An 8,635-nucleotide genomic window follows, 5' to 3' on the forward strand; every position below is an offset into this window, starting at 1 on the left:
TGCCGCCAGTGAGGTTTGAACTCACGACCCCTGGTTTACGAGACCAGTGCTCTACCACTGAGCTATAGCGGCGCACGTGACACGTGCTCTCCGGGCTGAAGGAAAACACGCAGGCCGGTTTTTCTTTATTATCTTTTTCAGTTTTTTCTTTCTTTTCTTTCTTCTTTTTTCTTGGCGGGGGTGGGGGGCGTACAGTACGTTCCAGAAGGGCCCCCCCCTTCCTTCTCTCTGCGTGCCCTTCTTTCTTTCGCACTTCTTTCTATACTGGAAAGATCGAATTCACGTTTTCTGTGTGATTTGGTCCTATGAATTCGTTTATCATGCGAAAAGAATATAAACACCGGCAGACGGAGGCCTCAGGAGGGAGCACCCCAGAATACAGCACTCATGTGCACCGCTATGAAATCTGGGACCCCACGGCTCACCACGTTTCTGCCGTTGCACTCGTTGCCGCGAAAGCAGCACCACTTGTTAGCGTGAACGATTGTTTTAGATCGTTATACGCAAAGAATAAAGCGTAAATGCCTATTTAGCATAAAGAGTGCGATTTTAAACAGCACATATGGTGCACTTGTTAACAGCCGCCTCACCTACAGTGATCTGCGGTTACTTACGTGGTCAGCATCCGTCGCTAGTATCAAGGAGATAACTATAGAGACCAGAAAGTTAGGCAATATGCCCATTTGTGTTTTTCTTAGGTCCTTATCGTGCCTAGTTATTACATAAGCACAATCTATAGGTCTAAAAACATTTTAGTGGCACCTTTATCGTGCCTATATATGCCTGTTTCGATGTTGGTGCCTATGTTGGATTTTCAGGGGCTAAAAATGTATTTTCCGTGTTTCGCCCTACATAGCCTCATCTTGTTCATAACGCTATCACCCGCTGAGGAACCGGAACGAAAGGATCCGATTATTAAACAAACACTTTGCTTGTGCAAAGGCTGTTATTAACACTTTTGCAGCAGACGAGAGCATCGCTGTGAGAAGGACTCAAGCTGCTCTACGCGACGATACTCGTGAAGGTTACTTGCGTACTTGCGCACGCTCACTTCACATTTTGAGCCGACATCATCGAGATACTTGAATACTCGGGCTCAACTCTGACCTCGAATTTGGGGCTCATTTTGGACGTTCAGGAAAGGTTCACTACCATCCGCAATGGACCTGCTGCACAGAGTAAGTTCGAAACTTCATTCTGTCTCGGACAGCAATCCTGGGCTTTCGCTATTGAAAGAACTGTCAAAGGTTCTGATCGACGAAGTACAAGTATGTGTCGCTAACTTTGGTGAACATTGAGCGTGTTCCTTTTCTGCATATACAAAGTAATATACTGAGTGAGGGGGAAAGAAAAGGGCACACAAGATGAAACCCGAAAATTTTGAGATGGTGCTTCTTTGTCACATCTTTCACAATTTCTCCCTCGGTGTCAAGTCACATTAGATTTCACATAAATTTTGTAACCTACACAACTCGCCTCCATTCCGTTTTATTGAAAAAATAAAACAAATTTCGCAAAACCAAGGTTCAGCGGGCTGGGTTCCATAGAAAATTATAAATTACTCTCAGATGCACAGCGGAAGTTATTAATTGAGCCTATACGTAGGCCTTAAGGACAGTTTTTGGCGCCTGTATATGTCTTGTTACGTCTCAGCACAGCCAGAGGCGTTAATTAGACGTTTTGCCACAAGACAACCTCCACCCATCCATCAGCGCCTACCAAGAAGTCAACGCAGCGTTGACACCGACGGCTAACAGCTCCACAAAAGGCCACTTCCACTACCTGACGGCTTGAACCAATGATCAAAAGGGCCGGCACACATCAAGTGCTACCGAAGAACGACGGGAACCTTGGATTCGCAGTTAGACGTTTGCCACGAGGCAAACCCGCACCCATCCCTCAGCGCCTATCCAGACGTCAGCGCAGCGTGGACACCGACTGTTGACGGGTCCACAAAAGGTCACTACCCCCACCACTACCTGACAGCCTAGACTAATGATGAGGGGACCAACATCAAATGCTATCGAAGAACAACGGCGACCTTGAATTCGCAGGTTGCTATCCTGTCACATATTCCATACAATCGGTGGTGGGAGTGCTGCTATGGTAGGATTGCTGCTACGGCAGGAGTGCATCGGAGGTGGGAGTGCCACGGAACGATGCGATATCATGAGCGTGGTATCGCGACCAATTCGACGGTTGTGATTGGCTGCGATACAGTCCTCAGGTTCCTCAGTCAACTCGCCTAGGGAAGACGGCGGTATTAAAAGCAGATACTTTTCGTGCAGTGGGGCCGAGAGTCCTTATGTGACTCGGACGTTTAACTTGTTCCTGCATGGAGTAGGCTTCCGTAACTGAAGCCGTGTAACTAAGCCAATAAACCCTTTTTCCTTCATTCCTACAACTGGACGTATTCGTCCATGTGCTTGGTTTTTATCTGTTTTTATTCAAAATCGGCCTTTAGCCCTCCCCGATAGGTCAGAATGGTTCGGGTCCAGCCCACATAGGCGGGCGCCGCACCCACATGGGCAGAGCTCGACCCATTTTGACCTATCACGTTGAGCTAATGGCCAATTTGAAATAAAAACAGACTGGAATAGTTTTACGTTTACGTTATGCATATACTACACCGCGGCGCATACACAGGTCTGAGCGGAACGGACCAGTAAGGGTAAAATAGGGTTGGTAATATTGATGAATGATTAGGGGATTAATCGATTAAAAGTATCCCGCAAGATGAATAGTCTTCATCTATGTCCACCTTTCATTTCATCGACTTCATTGATTAGGCATGTTCGATTAATTGTTTTCTAGAGTTTGACAGGAGTGGCGCGAAAATTTTGAAATCGCACTAGAATGGCGGATCACGAGCACTGATTTTGCGGCTTTGGTAGAGCAGCTGTCGACTGTTTTTGCGAGACCCGAGTCATGCCGGGCCGAGCGCTTCCTCTCTCTTCGTCCACACGCCACCACGCCGCCCGAAGCAATTCAAGGCATACTATAGCATCCCAGTCGTTGATCGTCGTGTCACTCCCAGTCCACTAAAGACGTGGCACAGCATTCTCGCCGGTTTAGAGCATGTATTTGACATAGCGATGGAGTGCATGTCGATTCCAGCAAATCTGTAGCTTCCGAGTGTCTATTCTCACATGCTGGTTGTGTGACCATTCAATGAAGCTGACGGTTTCACCCAAACATGGCAGTCAGTTGACATTCCTCCGCTCTGTAGAAAAGAGCATGTGGCTTAATATCCTAAAGCAGTCATAAATCCTACCTAAATCCTACCTAAATCCTACCCACACCTTATGTAATACCCCCCAGGGGGTCTTTAAGGTGAATAAAGTGAAGCGAAGTGAAGCGAAGTGAAGCAGTAATTTTCTTTTCCCCTGTGCATATTGCAATTTATTGCATATTTTAGTCGGACTTCACCTGTCACTTTTGCCGTTCTTCTTATTTCTCGTTTAACTGTACTGTACAGGGATTCACCAGTGCCATGTATCTTGTTTAATTCTGCTCTAAGCGCCATTTTATAACATCTATTGTTTATCTTTTCAAAGGCTACTACTGCCAACTCTATTTAGTCTGCAACAAATTAAAGATTATTCCTTCTCAAACTTTATACACTCTTATTTCTAACTTGGTTCCACCTCTCAAACATTAAGATAGGGTCCCACAAAAGAAGGTAACTGTGTTTCAACCTTTTTAAGCTGCCCGGCAAAAATTTCGATTAATCAATTAATCAATGAAAAACCCTGTATCTAAACGGATTAATCGATTAGAGGCTAAAATGATGAATGATAAATCGTTATTCGAATGAAAAAAACAACCGACCATCCCTATAGGGTCAAGATAAATATAGCTAATCCTCTATTTTGGTGCTAGATGGTTTTTCCTTCGGTCTCATCTCGTGCACCATCGAGATTCGACGTTTGCAAGGCCACTGGTGGTTCTCCCCGACATGCCAGCTTTCTGAAACGCCTTCAGCACACCGCTGAACAGCTTGCTCTCACTTTCAATGCTGTGCCATAGGGCGAAACTGCCAAATTCGTTTGGTTAAAAGCGAATTCGCAAAAAAGAAGTCGCCGTACTTTTTTTTAGTTTTTTGTAGTTTGTTTGTTTGAAGCGAAAACGCTGAACCCTATAGCTATAACAAACAGGACGCTTCTGTTTTCTTGCTCACCTCAGTATCCGCTTTCATAACGCGGCAAATTCTATGCTTACTGGAAAAACAAAACATCAGCCATTCCACTCTGTAAAGGTGGATGACCAGCGAAGCTGTTTAGCACACGACGCAGAGGTGACACAGAATTTTGAACGAAGGTACGAACATATTTATTGCCCTGATGGGTGATCATCGTGACGATGGGTATGCACACACATTCTCGTATCACCTCAGTTATCAGAGAGTTTTGGAATAGGGACTCCAAACGTTTGGGGGCCCCAAAGAAATAGCGTCGAAGCCACTGCGCATTCGCGAGACGCAAACTGCGTTTGGGTTTTGCGTTGGGAACGCTATTTCACCGATTTAGCGGGAGCGCAAATAGCGGCCCCAAAAGCTTTGCGTCAGCAAACATGGCGGCATGCACCATCGAAGCGACGGCTCTAACCTAGCACCAAACCGGGTTCGATTGGTGGTAACGCGTGAAGTTAGCAAGCTAAGAGAAGTGACTGCGGTTATCGCTTTCTCTTAACTAGCGTCTGTTATGAAGATTGGTTCATTAGACGCCGCTGATTCCGAATTCGATTGTATGGCTAAAGCCTTCTAGTTCACTGTAGATATTTAAAAACGTTGACTGTAGTATGGCTCGATCGTAGGCCTGACACGGCTTAGCTTGGCTGGTGAAGGCACGTAAAGTTGGTTACTCAAAAGTAAGCCCAACTAATTGTTTGCTGCTTACAGAATAACCTCTAAATTGTAGTTAAACGCGAATAAACGAAAGTCAAAATTACTATCTTATGGCATATTTTATTTAATTATTTCTAATAGCTTTTCTTTGACGCCGTAGTCGCGCTGTCAGCGCAACACGCTCAAAGCCTTATTGTAAAGCTCTTCTCTCCTGCGTGCCCCAACGCGAACACCCGCAACGCTCTTTGGGGCCCCAAACTATTGGGGCCCCTATTCTAAAACTCTCTATTAAATGCGTCCGTCACGTAAGACAATGAATGGCTCATGCCCTTTTAAGCAATGGTTCATACCCCCGTAAACGAAAAAAAAATGACAAAAGAAATTTAACGCCGCCTCTCCATCACGACGACAGAAGAGAAATTCTACGCTGGAATGATGAGCGGCAATGGAGCCAGCTCTGTAATAAGTAGTAGTAGTAGTATAAAACTTTTATTTAAAAAAAGAAAAAAAAAATTCACACTCAGGTCCAGTGAGACGACGAACGCGAGAGCAGTGGCACGAGCTCGTTCCATCGGTTGCGCCGAGGGGGCGCCAGCGAGCTAGATCGCGGGTTGTTCGCAGACACACAAATGCCCTAGTCACGCAGGCTGCGCTGAAATTTAAAAAAATAATAATAATAATCTCTGCCGCCAGTGAGGTTTGAACTCACGACCCCTGGTTTACGAGACCAGTGCTCTACCACTGAGCTATAGCGGCGCACGTGGCACGCGCGCTCTCTGGGCTGAAAGAAAACAAGCAGACCGGTTTTCCTTTTTTTTTTTTTCCCTCTTCTTGCTGCGTCGGAATGCTTTTCTGATTCTGCGCGCTCCTTATTAGAGACATCTTTGTCGTGAAATTAGGCAGAGTACTGCGATTATGCCGCACGGTTAGACCAGAAGCAGAAACCGATAGTAAAAAAAAATAAATCTTGCGTAGACAAATACGTGTTCAGGGTATACAGTTGCTTGTGCCGACCCTTCAGAAGCACATGGTTGCGTCAACCCTGTGCGTCGTCAAGCGCGCCAAGACAACCAAGCCTCCATTAGTATTGTCACGGGTATAAAATTATTTACACGATCTATTTACACGATGCGTGTATAAACTTCACCGTCGACAACCTTGTCCTCTTTTCCACCGTAACACGACCCCCGGCAGAAAAAGCGCCGTCCCGGTGCTTCAGACGGGGTCGTCGGTAAGGGCCCAGAAAGGCTTAAGCCGAGAGACGTGTACGACGTCAGGTTATGTGGAACCGGGTAACATGGCGGAGGCCATGGTGATTATCTCGTAAGTGACAATGGTCACTTGACGTAGAATACAGTAAGGGCCTTTGTAGCACGGAAGGAGTTTCTCGGAGAACCCCATTCGGCGGCAAGGGTACCAAAGTAGCACGAGAGAGCCTGGCGAAAAATGTGTGTCACGATGGCGGCGATTGTAAGCGTGCCGTTGAGATTCCTGCGATGCCAACAGACAAGTACGGGCAAGCTGGCGCGCATGGTCAACGTGGGCGATGGCGTCGCTGGCATACTCGGTCCTCGAATCCTGTATCGAGGGGAGTGAAGTGTCCAATGGTAATACAGGGTCACGACTGAAGAGTAAGTAAAAGGGGGAATGAATACCCAGCAGTATCCTGGCGTGATGAATTATAGCAGAACGTGACATAAGGGAAAGCCACGTGCCAGTCCATGTGGTCGGTTGAAACGTATATCGATAGCATGTCAGTAATGGTCCGATTAAGTCGCTCAGTAAGGCCGTTGGTCTGGGGATGATAGGAGGTAGTCAGTTTGTGCTTGTTAGAACGTGAGCGTAGGATATCGGCGAGGACTTGGGAGAGGAAAGTGCGGCCGCGGTCAGTAAGGAGCTGTCGCGGGGCGCCATGTACTAAAATGATATCCCGGAGTAGGAAATCTGCGACGTCGGTTGCGCAGCTCGTGGGAAGTGCCCGATTGATGGCATAGCGCGTCGCGTAATCAGTAGCGACAGCGACTCCAGGTAAATATTTCCTTAACAAATATCCGCCTAAGGCATCATATATTTTCCACCAACTTTTTTGTTTTGTTTTATTTTCATAAAGTTGAAGAAATGTTGGAGTTACGCTGGATTGAAGGCCCCCTAACAATGGACGACCCTGCAACAACATCCCCTGACGAACGCCATTCTTGAGCCCCATTCAATGCTTCCTCGGATCTAGGCCATTCCGATGAATGCTTCGCTTCCGACCGACCTCTGGGAACTGCAGGCCGGTGGCTATGAAACCCCCCCCCCCCCAGAGAGGAGGAAAATTCGACGAACGATGGAAAGTACACGTGACACCGCGTGTCCTGGCGTTGGTCTTGGTAGTCACGTACGGAGGCGGCGGCGAAGGATGCCGCGGGGTTGCGTCGCGCATTGGTGGGGCCGATGGCGCGGGTGCTTCAATGTAGGCGGGTTGGAGACGTTCCAGGGCAATTGTGTCTGAGTGGTCGTTGACATTCACGACAAAAGTCGTTGGACGACGCTCGAGAACACAATATGGCCCGGAGTAGTGTGGCTGCAAAGGCTTCCGCACGGCACAGTTACGCACGAAAACGTCGTGGCAGAGGTGAGTGCGGGAGAAACGTAGGGAGACCTTGCTTCTTGTGAACGTGTAGGCACGGGGCGTATCTGGCTGAAGAAAGCTTGCAGTTGGGCAACGTAGTCGGCAGGTGATGGCATAGGTGTCTTGGTGGTGGCGACAAAGAAATCGCACGGAAGGCGTAGGTGAGTGCCGTAGACTAGCTCAGCACAGGAGCAACCTAGGTCGCTCTTGAGTGCGGCTCTGATGCCAAGTAAGACAAGAGGCAAATGTAGAACCCACTTCTCGGGCGATTCATGCACCTTAAGGGAGGCCTTGAGATGCCGGTTAAACGTTCAACTAGTCCATTGGACTGCGGGTGGTAAGCAGTCGGGTGAAAACGTATCGTTCGGAGTAGTTTGAATAGCTCGTTGAAGAGTGCTGAGTCAAAATGCCGACCGCGATCCGTAACTATTGTGGATGAGCAGCCGAACCGTGCTATCCATGTAGACACGAAAGCTGCAGCAACAGTGGGCGCTGAGATGTCAGATATAGGTGCAGCTTCTGGCCACCGTGTATGTATAGCGGTCGATGCATGTCAGTATGTAGCAATAACCTTTCGAATGTGCGAGAGGGCCGACGAGATTCAGGTGTACGGTGTCGAAACGAGCATCCGGTGGAAGAAAAGACTTGGCAGGCGGAATGGGGTGACGCTGGATCTTAGAGCGTTGACACGACAAACAGCAGCGAACCCAATCGCGAACTTGTGCGTTTAGCCGAGGCCAAACGAAACGACTGGAAAGAAGCTTCTGTGTCGCGCCTATGCCAGGACGCGACAGGTTGTGCACAGTTTTGAATAGACGTCTGCGAAGGGATGCCGGAATGTATGGTCTAGGTGTGTCGGTAGAAGTGTCGCAGACGATGGAAGTACCAGCTGGGGTCACAACGACGTCCTCCAATTTCAGGAACGTTGAAGAATTCCGGAGTGTACAAAGTTCGGCATCGTCACGATGTTGACCGGCAAGTAAATCGACATCGATGATGAAAGGTTCCGACGTCAACGTGGAAACGGCATTGACGCGACTCAGAACGTCGGCTGGAACGTTGTCGGTGCCTTTGATGTCGCGGAACGTTGTTGTAAACTCGGAGATCTAGGAAAGGTGTCGACTATCGCGGGGCGAGTAACGAGACGCCGAACGGTTCATTGCGTGCATGAGGGG

General features: G+C 48.0%; 2 non-coding genes across 2 annotated transcripts; both read right to left on the minus strand.

Annotated features, from left to right (window-relative positions):
* TRNAT-CGU (transfer RNA threonine (anticodon CGU)) lies at window positions 1-72 on the minus strand. Its single transcript has one exon. It is a non-coding gene; the product is annotated as a tRNA-Thr (tRNA).
* A 5,458-nt stretch (window positions 73-5,530) lies between these two features.
* Window positions 5,531-5,602, minus strand: TRNAT-CGU (transfer RNA threonine (anticodon CGU)). The gene has a single exon. It is a non-coding gene; the product is annotated as a tRNA-Thr (tRNA).
* Window positions 5,603-8,635: the final 3,033 nt, after the last annotated feature.

This window comes from Dermacentor variabilis, chromosome 1, assembly GCF_050947875.1.
Source record: "Dermacentor variabilis isolate Ectoservices chromosome 1, ASM5094787v1, whole genome shotgun sequence".
Taxonomy (NCBI): domain Eukaryota; kingdom Metazoa; phylum Arthropoda; class Arachnida; order Ixodida; family Ixodidae; genus Dermacentor; species Dermacentor variabilis.